The sequence below is a fragment of the Coturnix japonica genome, chromosome 9, assembly GCF_001577835.2.
Source record: "Coturnix japonica isolate 7356 chromosome 9, Coturnix japonica 2.1, whole genome shotgun sequence".
Taxonomy (NCBI): domain Eukaryota; kingdom Metazoa; phylum Chordata; class Aves; order Galliformes; family Phasianidae; genus Coturnix; species Coturnix japonica.
Genome location: NC_029524.1, coordinates 17,857,746 through 17,880,795, shown reverse-complemented (window position 1 = coordinate 17,880,795; position 23,050 = coordinate 17,857,746). Strand labels below are relative to the sequence as shown.

Genomic DNA, 23,050 nt, shown 5'->3' with positions numbered 1-23,050 from the left:
CTTGGCAGTGCAATGAATTGTTTTAACTGAGAGCAAAGATAATTTAGCACTTTGGGGTTACATTTCTGCCTTCTACAGAATCAAAACACAAAGTTTAAACAGTTTTGAGTCATTTTCCCCCAAAATTACAAACTTCAAAAGTTTGACATAATTTTAGTACATTTTCTTCACATGCACTTTTCCCTCGCTGACCTTGCTAGTCATAGCAATTCTACCAGTTCTGCTCATGAGAAGGTGGCAATCAATGCACTCACAATGAAACAAGCTCAGAAAATTTACCATGGTATTAAAGGGATATACAATAATGCATGTGAATCTTATCAATTAATGTCACTGCTATGAGAGTATCTCACAAATACAAGAGCTTTAAGCAAAAAGTTGGCGAGGAAATAACCGATGGTTTAGCAGATGTTGTTCTGCTTCCTCAGACAAGGATGTACTAATTGCAGTGTTATGCTGGGTGCCATAAAAGCAGACATTTGTACAAAACATAATATTTATCTTTATTGCAGCATTCCTTTTGTTTAGGGTAGAAAAAGAGAAATCTTACTATAAATTTTACTGCTGCTTGAGGTAAGTGCCTTATTTTCCATGACACCCACTCTATTTCTCTGGTACTGTGAGATCACGCTGCAGCACTGAGTGTGCAGCCTCCCTGCACACACAGCCTCTTCCTCCCAAATACTTATCACAGATTAATGATGTGGTATTGGGCCTATGGCCGACAACATGTGCATGAACTCTGCTTCCACATGGTTAGCCAGAATATCAACGCTTGCTTTTGGGTCCAACCATTTCATGACAATAAATATTTACTTGTAGTATGCAAATTCCTATGGTTGTTTTGCAGCTCTAGCAATTGCCTTGCTGAGTAAGTCTTTCTGTTACAGATGGTTGTTTGTCAAAGACATCATCTCATTTCTAAGTTCTGCTTTTCCCTTAAAATATGAGTTGTTAACTGGGCATCCCAGCTGATCCCCAATGACAGCCTTTCTTTAAAACAGACCAAATCTATTCGGGAGCCAAAATGTGGGTTTAGGAAACTGACTTAAGCCATCCACTCTAAAAATCTTTCCTGTGATTTCCTAGGAGTCTTCATTGTCTTCACACAAGTGAATTCTACCCTGAAAAATCTTTTCATAGATTCCTCAGCTCCTGTACCAAGCAGAGAAACGTCCAGGGTTACCCCAGCATCTGTTTGTTTCAGCAGCACTACCTGCATCACAGTAAGGTGGCACCTCTTCTATCATCCCATGTCAGGACTGTTTGAAGCTCTAAGATACTTGGAAAGTATAACTGATATTTTTGTAATACACCAGCTCCAGTCCTGAAGTCTGCCATTTGCTCTCTTTCCAAAGCATGCAACAAGCAAACCACAACAAGCGTTTTCTTGAGAGCCAGTTTAAGCAGCTGGGAGACTGATTTCAGCGGGACCTGGAGCCATCAAACAACATAAATGTGATAGTTTGGAGCCAAATGCTGAAAGTGAAGCTGGGGCTGGAGCGAGAAATATTTTATGTAAATAAGCAAGAGAAAGAATTTAGAAAAACCTTGGCTTGTACACTCCCATTACTGAAATGCTCCTGACATAAGAGTTTTATAATTTTGCGTACACAGAACTAAAGACTTTGATCCAAATCCCACTGAAAGACTCCTGTTGACTCCAGCAGCCCTTAGATTAGCCCCACAAATTAAGAGGCAGAAAACTCCAGGGATACAAGCAGCATCACCTCCAGTGTGTAGCACTGCCAGCTTGGGGGATACTACTGCTATTCTGCATTACTGACATTAGAACATGAACATAACTTTATGTATGGGGATATCTAATAATTCCAGTAGATAAAAGATACAAATTCTAGCTTACTCCATTCTTTTCCAAATGGGAAATGGTTTTTGATTTGCTCTCACTCCCTTCAGCTCACAAACTGATTCTGATCCTTCCACGATTTTCTATGAAGCCCTTAATCATGGGTCAATTTCTAACAGACTCTCAGCCTTTTGGCACCTCCTGTTCCCTTTCACAGATCATGTTGATAGCTGAGCTATTTCCTGGCCTACTTTCATTGGTGGTGTGCAAGTTTTCTTATTCTAAGTTGTAAATCTTTCTCCACTGTCCCAGATTCATCTTCCACATTCCAGTCAGGATGAGATGGGCCAAATCATTTCCTGTTTTCTAAATACAAATGATAAATGCCTGTATTTTACATAACTTTCAGTAGTTTTCAAGCTGGAAACCTTCCTGCTGTCTCTCTCGATATGTGATATACAAGGTACCATGCTCTATTGTGTGAGGATCTCAGAGTTCTGCTTCAATGGACACAGCAGTCCACTTTCCAGCAGTTTTTATTCTAGAGAACCAAAATGCTTTGCCAGTTGGAGGACTGAATATCCTAACCCAGAACAGGAAGCAAGAAAAGCTCTGTGGCAGAGCAGATACTGCTCACAGCCCAGCTGCAGTGGAGGACAGTAATTACCACTCCACAGGGAGTGATTAGGACTACTGAAGCTTGAGTGATTACCCTTTGCTTTGCTGACCCTGCAACCAGACCTGGATCTCTAAAGTTACGTTCAATTTTTAGAAGACAATATTGTAATGGAAGCCCAAGACATTCTCACACACCGTGTGCACAGACAGTTCCATAGGCAAAAGCGAGAAGAGCAGAAATCAGGATTCTTTGTACTATATATACCATTCAATTGCTCTTATCTGCACAATTCTTTCTAAATAATGAATAGGAGTGAAAGAGCAATGGAACAGAACAGAACAGTAGACAATAATAAAAAGAAAAAAAGTTATTATTTACCAGCAAAGCACAAGTTCCACAGCTTTATATGTGAAGAATGTGCAAAAGGGGATGGCACTAACTTAGGCACCAATCTTGCCCAAACAGTAACACAGCTAGACCACTGATCAAGTGATCATGAGAAAAGCAACAGAATAACACTTCACCATACAGGAAACTGTTGAGACAACCCGTTTTGTTTTCAGCCTTTTGTTCCTGTAACAACTGTTACTTGTTCAACATCAGGATAAGGGTTGGGAACAAGATTGTTCAGGTGAAGTCAAGTTGCCATCCACCCATTTCTTTAGGCGCTGTTCAGAGGGAAAAGCACAGCCCAGGTCGCAGATAAACCGCATCACGCTTTCCTCTTGCTCTTACTTCACTTCCTCCTGACAACAAATCTCAAGCAAGCAGATAAGATTATAACCCATCTGCTCCATTTTAGCATGACAGGTGTATACTTTTCCAAAGCCAAAATGCAACAGCTCTCATGCAGGTCAAAGGCTGGCAAGGCTGTGTTTATGATAACTCCTTCCTCCCCGAAGGATACAGGGCGAATTTTAGCTGGCCTGTAAACTCCCAGTTTTTAACACTAGAAGAGCATAATGAGATAAACATGAGATCATGAGAGGTATTGAACACACTTGGGAGATAAGTCAGTCAATTATCAGGGACATCAGCGTGGGCTCTATGCTGCCCATGAGCTGCATGATGCAGCCCATTGTCAGCTGAAAACGTGCTGAAATTGTGACCTGCACATCTGGACCCAAACAGTTCTACACCAGGATTAGAAGAGCTGGTAGGGAACGTAATACTTGGCCAATTTAGAATACATGACAAGATAGAACTGGGTGGGAGGGATGTTTCAGACTGGGATGTCACTGCCTGTATTTGTACCAACTCTGGAGAGACTGTAGCTTTCTACCCCAATTTTCAAGAAATCCTCCAGTGAATAATTACTTTCTCTAGTCTCAGTCAAATCCTTGCATTTGTCTGATGTCTCAAATCAGGACCTTAGCAGCAGCCAGAGAGAATGAGAAAGAAAATCTGTTTGGATGAAAAAATCATAGCTATGTTTAGGTGAGTAACACATCAGCTACAGTTGCGTTCTTTTGCCATTGACTGCTATCGTGCTGCTGGCAGTATTTCTCATTTCAACCTGCTCGCCATATGTCCATATGCTTATGCTTTCTCTGCTGCTAATTGCTTACTTTTGACAATATCATCTTTACGTGCACACCATATTGCCATTTTTATCACTCTAAGCCTATTAATGGCCAGACTTATCGTTCCCAGTGGAATTAATATTAACCAGCTCTCTAAATATTGTTCGTGTCTTTCAGAAACTCCTGTCTTTTAGAGCCTGACTCTGGTTGTGTGTAATTGGGCTGCTGTATTTCATTCTGCAGGGCCTGGAGACAGCTTTCAAAAGTGTAACTCAAGAAAATTTATGAGAGTAATATTAATACCCAGAAAAGGCAAAACTTAGGAAAAGTAAACAGCACTTTGGACGTAGCTGTTGGCTTACCTAGGGTCAAAATCTGCCCTCAGATAGACTTGTGCGAGTTCAGCTGGTCCCATACATAGAGATTTTTGTGGAAAGAACTCGGCCTTAGATGACTTCAGAGGTTTCTCTGTCAATCCAATTTCCCAGAGAACACTGAACACTCCTACGTGTATATGCTAAGTTATGCTTTCTGATGGAAAGAAAACAGCTGAAAGGAGATACTCATTTGCCAGTACTCAGAGCCTTGGATGGAATTTTGACATGGAATTTTACACCCATAGTTAGCTTGAAAAATCAACAAACTGCCCCCAAACCACTAGGAACCATGCAAGGCAAATGGCAAATGTGGAGAATGAAAACAGTGATGTGATTCACTCTAATTCCTAACGAGACAACCATTCTTAAAAATAAATAACACTGAATGTGATTTGGAGCAGAATAGCAGCCAGCAGATGGCTGGGTTCTCCACAGAACAAACTTGAAATTAATTTAAGAGCTTTAAACAAATTTCATCACTGGGAGGCAGAGAAGAGGGAATTAAGATATCATGCATCTTCTTGTGGTCCCTGATGACCAATGTAGATGACTGCTTTCCCATAACCATCCTGGTCAACCTAGGAGGCTGTGGACAAGCTGGGTCACCACTCACAGGAGTAAACTGTGCTACAGGAAAGCTTTTGGAAGCCAGATTCGTAATGGTTAGACACTGAAAATCTCCATGTTGCAGCATCCAAGTCCTCCTGCTGAACTATGTATAATACAAAGAGCAACTGTGAACTCTTGCAATTTTGAAACATCTTAGTTTCTTTTTCAGCATAAATGTCAATTTTTTAGGAAGGCAGATAATGGAAATCGGTGAGCATCAAGATCTTGATCTCTCTCTTTCTCTCTTCAAGAAAACAGTGTTCCATGTCATGTCCCACATTTCCAGGGAGGGCTGGAAAACTGGACAAATACTGGGAAACTGAAGTGTAATCTAGAAAGAATGCAAATGGTGTAGACAAGATAAAGCATTTTGAGGACTATCAACTCTAGGAACAAAAGCACTGTTTTTTGCTCTGCTGTCATCCCAACCAACAACAGTTGTTTTCCTTCTCTATTTCTGACCCAAAGATGAGTCCCATTTCTCAGTGGCTTAAATCAGCATAAGAAAAACGGAAGATAAATTCCAGGAATCATGCTCTCAGGGACCACGGCTTATCATGAGAACAAGAAAGTTTAAAAAGTCATTTTTTAAAATGGAGCCTAATTTTGTAACAGTCCTTAGACCATTACAAAGTTAATATGAACTTAATTTCACTGACTGGGGAATGTCCTTCATTAATATTTGGACTGCATCATTTTCTTTGAAGTCTTTCTGAATTAAGGAGTGACAGGAGGAAAGGAAGGGTGACATCACTCTTCCATGTCATTTTTCTTTTCTCTCGGCCCATGAGGATATTACAAATTTCTTGACTCTTTGAGCTGAGTCATAAGGAGGACAAAAATGATTTCAAAACAGTGAATAAATACAGCTATTTTAGATGAACTGGTGTCTTGACCACCATTCAATTCTGTTCTGCTTTCCATTAAAAAAAAAAAAAAAAAGAAAAAAGAAATAAATAAAGAAAAAACAGATAGGAAAGCTTTGCACATACAATTATAGATCCCTAAGGGACAAACTGGGAGCCCAAAGCTAGCACGTGCCCAGCTGGCTCAAGCTACTGCTGGGAAAGCATGCTGAAATGAGAATCAAATGGAAATTACAGTACTAATGTAATAGTGTTCAAATGTGGAACAGCCATTGTGATTGATCTGTTTTACATGTAAACAAAAACGGCTTCATGTGTAAATACAGGAGCAGAAGTAGAAGAGGTGGGGTGGACAAGCTGACACTGACTCATAATAGAGCCATAAACCCAGACCTATTTGTTCTGGCAAGAGGAAAGGACTCTGAATGACTCGTCCCAGTCTAATGGAAATTTTGGGAGAAAAACTCAGACCTCATCACCATCATTATCTATCCCATCCCAAGATTGAATCAACATCAATTAACCTCAAACTGCACCACAGACAGCACTGATCTGAGCAGTGCCTGCTTGGCCCATCTCCCAAGCTGGGGCTGATGCCAGGGTATGAAATTTCAGCTGCATTTTGATGTTGAGGACATTGGTACAGGCCTGCTTGGGTGTGTGGTCCGGCCGGCATGAAGGCTGCTCGCTTTCATCCACGCTGAACCTTTCACTTGACTTTTGACCTTTCACTTGGCACTGTCCTGTCATTTCCTTGGTTTCACAAATTTTAGCCTCTCACTTGACCTGTGAACTGTGACCTTTCACTTGACCTCTGATCTCAGAAATTCTGGAAGCTCATACATGTAATCGTGGAACAAATAAACAAAGCGGTTGTGAGACGATGCTGCTGAATGAAGCCCAAGGGGCCTCGGCGTGGGAGCCCAGCCCTGCTAACCCAGCCCATCCCACGGCCACGGACAGGCCATTGTTCCAGGCCAAATCAAAACTGACATCCCACAGTCGCATGAGGGTAGTAGTTTAACATAAGGGTGAGATCTTCTGAGAAACTTCAAGCATGTAGATCTTCATACATGCTTGACCTAAAAGCATGCAGATATTTTAATGGTCTGGTTGTTTGTTTTGTCTCACACACCCAATTCTGTTCAGCAGTCTGCAGGTGAAAAATGCAAACACTGTATGCACAATTCATAACAACATTGTTAGCCCAGAGCAAACCCCACACGACATGTTCTCTCCTTCTCTTCTTGGCAGAGAGAATGGAAGAGATCAGAAGGGCGTTTTGGTGTCTGGTGCATTGAAAGCAAAGCAGCTTCTCTTTGGTACTGCAGGGAAACAAGCAAGTGGCCAAAGCAGCTCATGTAGAGAGTAATTGTACATGAGTAGGAAGCAAGGTGACACGGCAGATAGACAGAAGCAGTGCCAATCTGCCAATCCATCGCAGATGAGATCTCTAACAAAAAGGAGCTGTGGGACCACTGATTTGCTCTGACACGTAATGTAATGAACCAGTGCATGCTGTCACTTGAATTCAGCGTGATTTTACATTTTGAAAGCAATCTATTTTAAATTCATGGAAAGAAAGACTATGCAGAGAAAGCACCTGGACAAAGAGAATGATGTTTGTGTTCCCTTGGATATATTAAAGGATTTCAGAGTTTAATGTGAAATGTTTCACGTGTGAAACAAATTTCTTGTTGCACACAAAACAAAAACACTTCACTCATAGATGATCAGTTCTTGTGTAACTTTCTAACACAAAATCATTTTGCAAAGTAATTGATTATGCATGTTGCATTTCCAACAATGCAGTCTCTTCTTCTTCAGTGTCTTTAAGGAGAGATCAGGCTTTTTTTTTGGCTTATTCAGTAAGCAGATTGTCAGTCCTCATGGGACTTTTTCTCACTAACACAAAGCTTTTAGTAAAAGCCCAACCACACACTTGGCTCTGAAAATCTATGCTGAAAACTGTTCAATACCAGCAATCAGCATTTACTACTGGTCTTCTCTCCTATGATTTTCAGTTATCTTCTAACCTGTCTGGAATAGTCAAGAAGAAGGTACTGGGAGAAAAAGTAAAATGGTTTGAGTAAAGGGAAGGCTGTTAATGGAGAGTTTTAAGGGATGCTCTTCCCACTGCATTTGCTAAATGCTTTCATTAGTGATTTTATCAAAGAAAATAGGGGTGTGTAAACAAAAAGAGTAGAAATTGTTTGCTGTTCAGCAGAACAAATAGCAAGGTATCTGTTATAAACCTGAAACTCTTCCTTCACCCTGTGGGATTGAGAAAGACTTGTGGTTGATTAGGGATGACTACATGGTATCAGTGAGGCACACCTTGCTAAGGGCCAAACTGTATCTAAGATAAATTAAGCCAAGGGATTGTTCACTATGTTACACAATGCACCGCTGAGATCTCAGCAACACTACAAGCAATAGAGTCACTCACAGTGAATAAAATGCAGACTGGAACAGGTTCACAATGGGGTTACTTGGACAGACCATCTCTAAGAGGGAACAAGAGGGGTTTGGATTGTTTTGAATAAGAAAACAGAACAACCTGGCAATTCTTACCCAGCTCTGCTTCCCACCAGCCTCAATATGAGTAAAGGCTGTTGGCTTCCTGACATTACTGGAGGTTTTGTCCCTGAACACAATGGGAGCAAAATCAGATCTTGAAGAAGAAAAAACAGAATTGGACCCAGAGGAGCCAGGGCTGGGAAAGCCCCAGCACGTTCTGGTTTGAATTGAGCAGGGCTATAAAAGGCCAATAAAACTCATATTGAAATATGAGCTGAAAGAAGTGCTTATCATTGAATGGGGTTGGTCAAGACAATTAATTGATTCTAAGTGCTGGATGTACATAATATCCAAGTAAGTTTGTGTTGCTCTCTCGTGACCAAACCTGTTTTCAAAAAAGCTTCTCGCCTACACAAACCGAGTAACAAAGAGCCCAAGCAACATTTTTCCCACACTTTGGATTCAGAAGTTCTTTCATCATGGTGTCAAGAGGCTGGAGTTCCATTTCCTGCCCCAAATTTCAATGACCAGTGCAACAGCATTTCAGTGTCCATATATTTATCAAGCAGATAGTAAATTATTTTGTTAGACGCCTCGTTTTATTTCCAAGATAAATCTCAGGAGTCAGCTTTTGTGGAAACCAAGAGGAAGAGTTCAGGGAGACCTGTCTGAAGCCTGTAAGCACCTGAGCTCTCTTTGCCCATTTAAAACTTCCTGAATATGCTCAAGATCCACTTACATCCAAAGCTAAATAAAGTACACTTGGCTAGTTCTCCTACAGTCAGAGCAATTAGAATCTGGCTGCTATGATGCATATTTGCATTTCTGTTTCTCCCACAATTTAAAAGAAGGAATTAGTGCTTGTATAAATGAGCACACACATCTCTCACAGCCTGACTGTATAAATATTACATTCGGGTCCTCTGCAGCAGTATTTCATGTAGAATGGACAATTATAACTTTTAGACACTGTATACTAAGCCTTAGTCTGAATGAGCACTGGGAATGCTTTGAATAAAAGCCAGCAGGAGCGTTGCATAGCAGAAACAAATCAGATTTAGCAAACATTTGCTCACATCCCATGGAGGTAGCGTGGCTGTCCATAGGAAGAAGGTGGACACTAATTGTGTGGTTATCAGCTTTCTGATGTAGGAACAGCCACAGGAGCGGGGCAGAGGCCTGGGCACAGGGGGAGCAGTTGACACTCAGATAAACTACCCTGGGTTCAATGTAAGCAGCAATATTGTCCTCTGAAAACACCGAGAGCCTCGTTTATAGGAAGTAGGAACACAAAGCAATTCAATGTTGAGGTATATTTCCCGCAACAATGAGGAAGCAGATACCCAAAGGGTTTTCCTAGTATCATCAGATAATATTCATCTCCCTGTTCTGCTCAGTGACAGCTCCAGCTCAGGAGCAGATGTGTGGACACAGAGCTGGGACCAGCCTGGATGCTCCAGGCATGGACACACAACCCACTCATGGTCCACACTGCTCATACATCGCTTATGGGACCTCAGGTCACCCACACTGCTCTGAGCATCCACGGTGCAGGACCGCGCTCACCAGCTCTGCTCCCAGAGGAGCCCTCACTACAGCACCAACAGAAAGTACAAATAAGTTAATGAAACAGCAGCAGTTTTTTTTCTGTGTAGACCTGGACTATTTCAGCCACGAGCGATGTGAGCAGCCACAGGTGTTGCACTAAATAAAGTAGTAGAAAGTGTCTCCATTGTAACAGTGGAAGCCCTGTTTCAAAAACCCCTCTCTGCTTTTTATTAATGGTCGTGTTCCTTTCTATCAACAATCACAGATGCATTTACCTTATTTTTCAGCAAAAATATTTTGATAAGAAAAGATCTCCTAAAAAATTACTACTGCTTTTTGGTCAGTTTGTACTTGAACGAGCTTTCAATCTTTTCACAGAAGGAGAGAACATAAACCTGTGATTCAGAAGAGAGAGGAAACCAGGGGTTACAAAGGTTGGGAGGCCAAGTAGTATGAAACAGACCCCCTCCGTCAAGCACAAAACTTGGCAGGATAACTAGAAACAGACCAACCCTAAATCCAAGGGTTCATGAGCAGTAACATAATTAGCTGGAATAAAACTAATATTCTAGTGTTAAATTTCACCTCGACACAGAGCAGCAGTTATTAGGGAGAGACGGGTGAGAATGGGGAAAGATGTGTTTCATTTCAGAAAGTTACACCAGGCAGGAAGGCACAAGGGGCTGTTTCCCAAAAAGCACTTGCGGATGCTCTGGGTGCCTTTATCAGTTGTCTGCAGCGCCTGGCAAAGCGCAGCCCACCGAAATCCTGAAGCGTTTGTTCCTGGGAAAAGAACCACAAATACATTGGAAAAAATGTTGAGCAGGAAATGTTTGACCACTGTTACATCACAAGATATCAAAAGAATTCCGCATTGGCTACTTCCTTCGCTGGGGGAGGCAGGGTGTTCTCGGCTCCAAAATGAAACGGCCCTGGAGGCCCCGCCAGGACCGAAATAAAAAGCTGAGGTTTCAGCAATGGGAAGCACGCTTTCTGCTTGCCCTAATTAGAAAAGTAGCAGCAAAATCACAAGCAAAGAACACAGAGGTATCAGGATGGGGAAGGCAAACAAAGAGTGCTGCTGCATGATGGGTCCTGTGCAGGAAAGTGCTCAGCGTGCAGCATCCACCCACTGCAGTCAGCACAGCCCTGCACAGCCCTGCAGGAGGGACTGACTACCCCTGGGATCCACAACCCACAGCAAACCTGTTGCTTTCTGGAGCCAGAGAGCCGTGTGTCCACCTCCCCAGACACAACGTGACAAATGCCCAGAGCCCTCTTGTGGGCTCACCTCGGGCAAGCTGCGTATGGTTTCTTTTTGAACAAGCTATCTTTTAACACTTGAAACTGGGATGATTTCACAGAAAAAGCGCGTCTCAATTCACGAGCGGCGTCCCCCCACCTCCCCCCCACAGACTCTACCCAAACAAAGCTACTAATGTGTGGTCATTTTCTTGGCAGCGCGGCCGCGTGCTGATAACACCGCTGCCTGCTCCTCTCCCAGGGGCTCACGGCTGGAAGGCTGCTCCGTACCTCATCCCCCGATGCTTCTGATGCGGGTGATCCTCCGCCTGCACGGCGCCAACCACAACATGCTACCCACCGTGAGAGAGCAGGACACAGGCTGCTCTAGTCAGGAGTTATCGTCTATCATACTGATTGACGAAACCAAGAGTGAGTAGAAAAAATAAACACGAACAGAGGCTGCAGTGTATGGGGCAGTCAGCTGGGAGTTTTAGTATTTGGCCTTGGTGATCCTACTCTCATGGTAGGTTATCTTTTCCTTGTGCTATCATTTATCATAACTTTGAGGACCAGAGGGAGAAACAAACCTACAATTTTTCTATTGGTTACATTCATTAAACTCTTCTTTTTTTAGCACCACTTCCTTTGCCCCTAATAACAATCCCACCCCCTCAATCTGTATTCCCCGAAGAACAGTGAAATCAAATCTAAGCAAAGCCCTCCCCTTTTACTCCTATTACAATAATAGACCATTGCAAGCAATTAACCTCTGTTATTCCGGCGGAGCCGGGTCTGGCCCTGCTGCAGCCCCTTCTCCCAGGCCCCGATGGGAGCTGAGCGCTGACGCTGGCCGTGTCACTCACGTCTCCTTTGCACGTTGGGGCAGCTGAGTCGGGCGGGCACAGCACTGGCCCTGACAGCCACCATAAAGCACTCCCTGAAGTGTCAATAACAAAGATGATTTGTATGTGGCTTGCAGTCGTCCCCTCTCCTAATAGCTTTCTCATTCCAGCCCAGAAACAAGGAGCAGAGAGCAGCTGCTTAAAGCTGATACAAGCATTTCTTCTCTCAGCAGGCCATTCTTGCATAACCATTTATTTTGCAGAGTTTTAAAGTGCCTGAAGGATTTAATTATGTACATAGACAACCCCTATAAACTCTATTCTAGGCTTTTTATTGACTTTTGTGCTGGGCAGCTCTTAGGCATTTCAATTAAGTGTTTTTATAAGAAAAGCAACAATATAGTAAAAGAAATATATTCTTTATAGATAGTTCCAAACAGTTTGCCCTGATTGAATGAAGTTTATTTAATCGACGAGGATTTAGAGCATCTCATGCTGCAGTTTGGGATAGAGGTCTGCTTGGGCCACAGCTCTGCCAGGACTACTTACGGACAGGGAGAGCAGCTCATATCTGATTGCTTAACCCTAACACGGTACTGTGAGATTCAGGCAGCTACCAGGCTCTGGTGTGGGAGTGAGCAGGGCAGAAGAAATGCCCCTGAATTCTGTGGAAAGGCCAGCATCCCCTCTATCTGCTTTCTGAGCTATTTACAGGGCTTCTGCAGACCTGCCTTCATTACGGTGTAGGATATTTCGGTCGCAGCAGGTGGCCAACAGGAGAACAGGCCTGTTTGCGAAATATGGAATACTTTTTTCATATACTTTAACCAGAAATGTGCACCTCAACAGCTCTCCTAACTGCTCTAATTTCCCTTTCTCCTCTTAATCTGCTCTGCGAGCCATGAGCATGCATTAAAATCTACCTAAAACATTTCACCCAGAGGCAATGTAATTCCGAAACAAGCAACCAGCATTTCACAGCTCTGGAGTAATAGATTAATTTGAACCTAATGTTGCCGTCGTTTACTGCTCCAAATGTTCTGGTGTAGACATAGCCCCGGGGCACAGCGCCGTGGCATGCGCGGCTCCTGGAACCAGAGCTGCAGTTGGCTTCACATCTGTGCATCACATTTGCCATGTGCCTCATTATCCTGCGCCCCACTGTGCCTACCTGTCCCAATCAGCTTCCCAGCCACAGGCTATCCAATTTTTTCCCCCAACTAAGAATCTTTGTTCTCCTTCTCACTTACTAAATTTTTGCGAGACCTCTGCACCCCAGCAGTGGGGATTCTGCGCATGTGAACCTCCGAGGTTCTCTGGGTTCTTAATTCTCCATTAGGAACAGGAAAATTACAACATTAAGTCTCCGACATGTCACTGCATAAATTGTGCCGTTTGCAGAATCTAATATAAAGTCTGTGACTAAGCACATAAGCATGTAATAAAGAACCGGGTTGTTTGTTTTGACTTTAACAAGTTCGGTCTGCATCAATTATCTTTAAGTAAAGAAAGAGTAATTTCCAATTCCAGATAAAAACCCTTGTCAAAGAAAGAAAAGATTATTACATCCAAAATCAAAACCAACTGTTCCCCAAAGTTTAAAGAGCCAGCCTTTTAAAATTCATTGATACAAGAACACAAATACATATATTTGTGTGTTCATATGAAAATAAAATCAACTTTTACCAGCAAAATGGGCCTGCTGCAGCATTTAAAGCTTTGTGTTTAATTCTTCATTTATAGCAACATGTGCAACAAAGGCATCTAAAGCCACAACGGAATAAAGAAGGGAAAGTAAATCACACCCTGGGCAGCAGCAGGGAGTATCTCCCTCCCCATATGAGTGCTTGAAGCCCAGCGGCTCATCCCAGAGCTAAGAGCTGCGCTGCTTTTGCTTCAGCACACAAAGCACTTGAATTTGCCTTAAGTTTGTACCCCCAGCCTGACTCCAGCCAGGAGAAATGAGAAGTGCTCTTGGCCTAACAGCACAACGTTCATCCTCTTCTGAGGGTGGGGGGAGGCCTGGAGCCCACTGTGCATTACAGTCTGCTTCCTTCCAGTGGTGTGAAGAGGCCTCTGTGTGGGTAAAGCACACATTTCTGCCTGCTTACACCCCCAGAAGGGGACCTGACACGACGAAAAGCCCTACATCCAAGTACTATTAAATAGAATAAACACTTGTGGCATGACTGCACTTCTCTTCCTCTGCAGCCCAGAGCTTCTCACTGTAAACTTCTCCTAGCATCGTCTTAATAGCAAATTTTAGCTGTCAGTTCTGCCACTGGTCTTACCTGCTGCAGTTCATGAACTATATTAGATTTCTACACATAATTCCAACGCACACACACACACTCCTAGCATGTTTCATTACATGCTTGAATTAATTTATTCTATATGGAATTTGTTACCTTTACAATAAAAAAAAAAAGTAACCATTCATTATTGAGAGCAGACAGATGGAACATGTTCAATTTAAGACATCAATAAGAAGGGAGGGGGGGGGAAATCTTATAATCCATGTGGCGCAACCTATTCCATCTGGTACTTCCAACTTGTCTGCCAAGACTTTTTTCCTATATAAAAGTGAACATTTCTCCTTAGAGCGAACGGAACATTCTTGGGCATTAGGACTCTGTATCTGATTTATGGATAACAAGCAACAACACACACTTAACATACAATATTTTGAAAGCGTAATCTGTTTCATAAGGTAAAGGTTCTGGGCTTGACCCAGGAGAAAACAAAACAAAACAAAAAACATTAAAAAAAATCCCCACAAACTCCAGGAAATTGTGTTTATCTGAAAATGTTATCTAGGCAGTCAGAACAGAAGCTGCAGCTTTTGCTTTAATGAACCATGAAAGTGATTCAGCAAACTGTTTTAGTCTCTTAAAAACAAATATTAAGTGACATCAATACTGAATTATACAACAAAAATGCTAGCAATCCTTCAACAGGAAGAAAGAACTTTTTAGCACTTGCCTACCGACATCCAGCATCCAGAAGATAATGCCAAAATCAATTTTAACTGTTGGATTAAAGGCTACTCGATTAATTGCAATTTATTCCCAATGACTGTTAAGATAATGGAGTTAAAGGGATCATTTTTTGTAATTCCGAGAGCATTTAATCAAATAGAGTCATGCTTTTTTTTCTGTTGTCTTTATTGACAGAGCACTAAATGGATATTTTCCATATGCCCTATTTCTATTCCTAAATTACATCTCCTAATTTCTCTCAGTCCTAGCAATAACACCAGCCCACAAACACCCACTTCTGACAACCAACCTAATGAGAGAAAATGGCGTGTCAAACCAAAAGTGAGAAGGAATTCAATAATCCACCCAAACATGGTAGGCACTGATGAACAAGTTAATTTGTTATAATGATGCCCTGCGTTCACATTTTTCTTCTAAGTAAGTTACAGAAGAGACTGGGAGATGTCAGTTTTATAGCCATGATGGCGGCTGGTAGATGTGGCACTGAGGGACGTGGTTAGTGGGCATGGCAGGGATGGGTTGTTGGTTGGACTAGATCAGTTCAGTGGTATTTTTCAGCCTTAAAGTTTCCACAAGTCCGTTGTCATGAAGGTCTAGGGAGGTGATCCATGGTTGGTAAGGCAAAACTGAGAGCATCTGCCTGGTGTACCTGATTGCTGCCCATTATCCACTCTACAGCTCTTAGACACAGGAAGTATTTTGCTTGCTAATTTTATGGGATTTGGCTGCAAATGTGCAATACTTGCCTTCTTTGAATGCCACTGGCTACTCTTGTCTTTTAAGAGGAAAACTGCTGCAGACTGCTCATTCCCTGTGCCTGGGACCGGGTCCATGACAGTGACCTGGCCTCCAGCCCCTGCACAGTGGGTGGGTCAGGGGCTGAGACACTCCTCAACCCAAAACACCCAAGAGCACTGGTCATTATAGTGGAGATCATGAAGATATGCAAGCACTCACAGATGTTAAAAGCCCCATGGGGACTGGAGAAGCCATTCTGGGGCACAATGCCTGGATTAGTGCTGACCCCACTTGATTGTATAGATATATGTCGGATATATTCATATGCATTTATTATGTTGTTGTTGTTATGTTATTGTTATTATTTCCTTTTGATCATGATTTTTCCCCAAATTTCACCCAGCCCAAAAGAATGGTGGGATCCTTCCCCTCATTGCACACACCCTGCCCCAGGAGGGCACCTCATACCCCCAGCACGCAACGACCGCCAGCAGCCCCTGCGCTCTGCATGGAAGGAAGGGGCCGGGTGCCCCGCAGCCCCCTCCCCTGGGTCAGGGCATGCTGGGAGGGGAAATCAGCTACAGAGCAGACAATTTTCAGCTTGACTGGTTTTACTTTCTCTACCAGGCCTCACAAAAACAAACTGACAAAACAAAGGACACAAAATTAATGACCCATGTGTTCTGTCAATTGACTCTTAGTAACAGTGGCTAGTTCACCTTAATTTTTTTTTTTTCACTTTGAGCAAGTAGCCGTAGGCTGCGGTTGGGGTTCATTTAGAAATTCTTCAAAGGCTTCACCTGGCTTTCAGTAATTTGTTAGCTGTAGTTTCTGTGGCTAACAAACAGCGCAAGAGAGTTTATTCAGATTAAAAAACAACAACAACAAAAGTGAAAGATAAGAGAGAGGAAGGAAAGGAGGGAGGGAAGGTGGAAGGAAGGAAGAAGGGAAGGAGGGAGAGAGGGAGGGAGAGAGGGAGGGAAGGAGAGGGAAGGAAGGAGAGAGGGAGAGAAAGAGGGAAGAAGAAGGGAAGGAGAAGAAGGAGAGATGAAGGAGGGAAGAAGGAGGGAAGGGAGAGAGGGAGGGATAGCAGGGAAAAACACACTATTCAAGATTTCCTAAAAATATGCTGCCCTCTTGATATCCTTTCAAAGCACTGTTATTTATAAGATTGAACTTTCCCTCACTGGCCAGCTACGCCACTGCCAACATTTTATTATTCAGCAACCACACCATATCTGAGCCACTTTTACCCGTATTTTAGGCAGAGGTGAATTTCTGCAATGAGCAATGCCACTCACAGGGCACCAGTGCTGAGGTCTGTCCTGCACAGGAGGTTCCCAGGCCCTTTTATAGCTCCGACACCAGCAGCCAAATCCTTCAGCCCTGCATAGCTAAAGCACTGCACCACTTTTTAAATATTTACCCCATTATATGAATGTCCATTGAAGGGCACTTACATAAATGATAAGCGTTTACAGCAAACACTTTTAGAGACCAGGATCTGTGGTATGCAGAGGAGATAAAGCTGTTTCCTGCAAATCCTTATTCACAGAATTAGTCCTTAATCAGTCAAATAGACTCTCTGATATCAACAGGATTTCTCATGTGAGCAGGGATGGCAGGACTGGGCTCTTACTGTGGCATTTTAAAAATTCAGCTCTATTCCCTGTGAAACTTTTGATTTTGGTGGGAGCAGAAGCATCCCAATGCATATCTCCTGCCTGGCACTCTTTGTATTGTACAGCCTAGCAAAACCCTTCTCAATATCCAGAGTGTGTCTACAGTTACACACGTGTAAACTAACCTCATTACTCACTGGGATATGTAGCTTTTTAAAGTGCTCGGTGGCAATCCATATACAAAAGAATTAATGGGAATTTCATAGAATCACACAATCATTACAATTGATAAAAGATCGCTAAGGCCACCAAATCTATCCCCAACCCTTCCCCACCACATCCCCCAGTTCCACATCTCCATGGTTCTTGAACGCCTCGAGGGTTGGTGATTCCATCACTCTCTACTCTCTACTCAAAGAGAATTAAATCAAGAACCACTGATATTGTGAGGATGTTTCTTGCCATGGAAGGAAATGCCATGAAAGAAAACGATGTATTGAGCACTATCCCAGTGCATAGAGCCACTGACCCCACTACGAAGGTGGCAGCTCCCAGTTGTGCATCAGCAGCCCCATCTCTGTCCCTCACTTCCATATGCAGCCATGAACCAAAGAGATGCAAAAAGCAGAATTCTCATCCAGCCAGGCAAAGTCACTAACTGTCCATAAACTTCCTAGAAAGCTGCAAGATCTTACAGTGCTGCTCATTTCATGCCACTTCTGGCACCGTTTGCCAGTGTTTCCATTACCAGCCTGTTTAAAGGTTTCATGATGCCGCCACGAAAACCACTTTGGCCTGGAAAATGGTGTGCAGCTCCCCACCCTGGGAGCAAATGACAAGTCCAACAACGTGGGGTGTGCCTGCCTCTCTGCTACCAAACGAGAGCCCAAAAGGTTTCAGTCATCAGCAGGAGCAGGATGTACACCCTGTCCTGTTTTACACTGCTTGCACAGAGAAGCTGTAAATTGTTAAAGAAATATTTATTTGAATTCAAATTACACATGCACACATATGTGATCCCTTTGGCTGTTTTGGATGAATCAGGGAAATTTTGCCAGCCTTCCTCAGTTAGGAACTCAGCTGTTGGTGACAGATTAAGGGGGACGGGGGAAATGCCAAAAGACCTTTTTACAGCCCACCTGGGTCAGGCAGGTTCTGTGTGTCACAGGGCGTTGGCAGCCAACAGTGATCAGGTCAGCAAATGAAATAACCCCCAATGGCTTCCCTCATCCAGGGGTCCCAACAGCAGTTCCAGGACATGGAGGTGGCACTGGGGAGCTGTATTTTCTTTTTTTTCCAGTTGGAAAACAACCTGCTTCAGCCCGAGTTGTCAGTAAACCACACACCGTGAGATGTCTGCGGGGTGAACAAATAGTTTCCTCCACGGCAAGATAGGTTTTGTATTAAACAAAGCTGAGATGCTGTGTGCAGGAGTGCTGAGGGCAAGAGCAGTGAGATGCAATGGAAAAACTGGAAAAGGATACTGCAGTACTAGCACTACAGAAAGCAATATTTTGATATGGCCTGTCCGTTTAAAAATGGCTTAGCGGGATAGTTAAAATTAAAAGGGGTTTGCCTATGAAAGTCTCCGTGTCAAGAGAGCACTGGTACATCTGCTGCTTTTACTCATCTGTCTCCAGCGCTCATACACTGAATGGACACACACAGCAGCCACTGAAATAATGTGATATTGGTTTAAATGATCACTGGATTAGGCCTTATGGTCTCCATTCAGCAAAGCATTTAAGCATATGTTTAAGGTTAAATACATACTTTTCATGCTTAACTCTACAGGGATAAGCTTAAGCATATGCATCAATTTAAGCAGATACTTAAGAGCTCTGCAAAATCAGGACGGACATGCTTGGACACGTGTTATGTGTGCGGCGTTATTTAACTGTTGCCTGGTGCAAAATCTCTGGTGGATACGTGGAATTAGGGAAAGTGCCTGCATCCCATGCATGGCTGAGGAGGGCAGGATAGTGGGGATGGCTTGGGCAGAAATAGAGGAGCTGATGCCCAGTGGATGTGAAAATAATCACCCATCATTTTAGTCCAGGATATTTTATTTGTTTGTTTATCTGCTTCATCTGATGTACAAGGAGGAAATTCTTGATGGTGGAATTTGGTAAATCCCAAAATATTTTGCCTAAAGCATTTCTAGACTTGGACGAAAGAAAGTTTTTGGAGAATGCTGAGCCTTATCTAGTTTCACCAGATTATTTTAAAGCTCAAATTAAACCAGTATAAATAATGGGTCAAATTACTAACCTGCAGGGAATGTCATCACAAATTTCCTGGAGTTTTCCATGTAACTATAAGCATGACTGGTCTATTTACTGAAAGTAGTATATACTGTCTAACGTTCACTGAAAACTCATGTAACTAATGCAATATGATAACCACTAGGGTGCTACTGTGACGTAAAGGATAAATTACAATTTTATCCAATTCAAACAGGGGGAAAAAATGGTTTTAATCGTCCTGCCCTCTAAACAAATAGTTCGCCTGTTCCACTGAACTTGAAATTCAAGGTTATATATAAGTCATCCCACAATAAAAATACTGCTATGAAATAAATAGCACTGCATTGCACTGTGATTTGAATCTTCAATTTTTGGAAATATTTATACGAAGCATGAGTGCTATACGTGCTGGGGTGTTTATGCTCCTCAAAGGCAGCTGCAATGCATCGCGTTGTTATGTGCAGAAGCTCTGGTGACAAGCACACAGATCCAAGGCTCTAAGGGAGATGTACATGGGGACAATAAGTCCCGTAGCCACAGCTCATGCACAAATGCCACAGCAGAAGGCAAAATGCCTTCTTGCTGTCATCCTGCAGAATCTGTAGAGGTCACCTGGCCTGCAGGGGTGGCCTTCTCTACTTGCAGTCCATCGGAATGTGACCTGACTCAAAAGTTCGCTGCATTTGCAATCACTTTTAAGGCTTCCAGATCACGTGTAAAGATAAGGAGGAAACTGCTGTCTGAGTAGTGAAAGCAGGTCATTCCAGGCACTGCCTTCCCCTTCCTGCTGCTCTCTTTCCCTCCTGGAGAGAAGAAAAAAAACTTCTACCAATTGCCTGGCTATGAGGTTTCCCATTTCGGTGGCAATGAAACACATATCTAGGTCCCTCTGTACTTCATTTCACAGAAGAAAACTCATCAGTAGATCTTTCTTCTCTTCTCAGAGACACTTCACTCAAGACTGAAACACACCCAGAGGGATTGAGATGCTTGCTATGACATCATCCATTTCTTAGTTTCCATGAGTACTGAAGGATTTGTGACGGAAACCAGAAAAGTGATTTAGGAAAGGAGCATCTGAGATCACAGAATTTCAGAGGTTTAAAGGGGCCTTTAGTGATCAAGGCCAGCCCCAGCCCTGCTAAAGCAGGTTCCCTACTTCAGGTTGCACGGGTAGGCATCCAGATGGGTCATGAATATCTCCAAAGAAGACTCTGCAACCCACCTGGGCAGCCCGTCCCAGTGCTCCATCACCCTCACTGCAAAGAAGTTCTTCCATATGTTTCTGTGGAACTTTGTATCATCAGCAAACTTGCTGCAGGTGGATTCTTAATACACAACCTCTCCACGTAGATATACAAGAGACACTCACTCACTCTTCACCAAATATCCTCTAAAATACAGAGGAAAGTATCAAATAGCACATAAAGAGCATCTTTTCATTCTCTGAGATTTAAAGGCACCATCTTTACTGCCTGACCACTGCTGTGGCCACCATCAACAAATCTGACATAACGGCAAGCAGTGCCTGGCACACTGAGTAGGCACGTGGAACATCCAGCACCCAGTGACAGTGGCTTTGGCCAGGGAAGGATGTGATTTCCCCACCCCTAGCTGTCTGTATGCATCACCATATGGACTCATGAATGTGTATCTGTGGCAGCATCTCAGGGAGGGGCAGCTCCAAGCTGCAAAGTTTGGCCCAGGGCATGGTTTCTTCTGCAGCACACAAAGAAATGCGCCAAGCCAAAACCTTAAGATTTACTACCAGAAGCCTTCATCGGAATATACTATGTATCTCATAAAATAAACATGGTAATGAAAACCGTTTTTACCAAAGCCCTCAAACCTATGAGCATTAGCAGCTGCTTTCTGTAAAGCCAGTGATGATATTAGGGACAGATAGACATCAGCCTGGGAGATGCTGTGCTCAGCTCTGTCAGGGTTAGCGCATCCTTAATGGAACTTAGCCAGACTTTGGAGCCCTGTGCAGATAATTGATGTGTACATACAAGTACACAAACAACTAACTTTGAAACCCAAATCTGACTTTTACTGAGATGCTCCTTTCTCGTAAACAAAATCAGTCTGTCTTGTGCTTGCTTTAGAAATTGGGCTAATCTGTGACAGGCTGTTCTCATTTTCCAATTATCCGCTAGGGAACGTGTGTTGGCACTCTGGCAAATAATTTTTGTCTCTCTCCTTGGCTGCAGACAGTGTCACTGCTCTTGGTTAAATCGGTGAAAATTATATCTCCTTTTCTCATTGCTTTATATCTCTCATTCTCATTGTCACCTGCTAGAGAATCCTGCATGACTTGGAGTACATTTCTTCATCAGGCTCCAAAACAGGGCAGAGCATAATGCCATTTGGAGTGCTGCAATACTATCTGCATTGAGAGACAGCAGCAAAAACCCCACTAGAATCTGCTTTTTGAGTTCCCCTCTATCTGTGCAAATTGGTTTGCCCATAAAAACAGCTTTGTGTATCTTTATGGTTACCACAGGCAGGGGTTGGGTGAACCATGGCTGCAGACAGGTTTTGGCAGTTTTCTGGTTATCTTTTCACTTAGTTACATATGAATGATCTGGAAAAGGTGAAGCAAAGCTCTGATCTCTCCCATGCAGCACCCTAAAGCTCCAGAGACAAAGGGGAGAACTGGGACATAGAAGACTCAGTGTTTGGATATTACTTACTTGGATATCGTAAGAAGGGAAATAGCCCAAAGCAAGAACAGGAATGCTGTTGAAGTCTTGGACTAATGTACATTTCTGAAAGCAAAAGACACCAGCTCTACCTTGGCTTGAAATGGTCTACTTTAGACCAAAATAAAATCTTAATGTAACTTATAGTCATGCATACCCAGAACTACAGGTTTCTTTGTAGATAAACAGATGTACATATAGGCACACACATTTATATTACTGAGATCCTTCTGACCTGTCACACAATCTGAGGGGTTTTTCTTCAGTCAAAATGAATTAGAAGAATTAATTGAACAAATCAAACTAAACTTAGACACAGCAGAGCTCATTGCCTAGAGAGCTTCATAAATCTGATGACTGATGGGATGATGGCAAATACATCCTCATTACCATGCTAAACTCAGTTTACTAAATAAATTAGTCGTGTCATCGATGTCGTCACTGCATTCCTCTGCCACTGCGCAGCCGCCACCGCTCTCCCTTTCACTCCCCCAATAATACCTGCCAACTTCAAAGGGGCACTCAGGGAATTAATGACTCAATGTTTGCAAAGTGTCTTGAGATGCCCCAGATGAAAGGTGTTTTATAATCCCCTCTTGGTTTGCATAGCCCGCGTCAACCAAGAAGTGCAAGGAGTTGGCGGTGCTGCAGCTGGAGGGTCTTTCCCATGGCCAGAATTTCCTGAGGTGACTGAACAGCACACGCTGGTGGGCTGGGGTTGTGGGGTCTATTTCCATTCCTGGCCAGCAGACCTGGGGCTGTAATGTTCCCCATGGCAGAGCAT

The 23,050-nt window shown here is 43.0% G+C and overlaps 1 protein-coding gene across 8 annotated transcripts in view; it reads right to left on the bottom strand.

Annotated features, from left to right (window-relative positions):
• MECOM (MDS1 and EVI1 complex locus) overlaps window positions 1-23,050 on the bottom strand; it is a 321,499-nt gene that overhangs the window by 84,603 nt on the left and 213,846 nt on the right. The window lies entirely within an intron of this gene.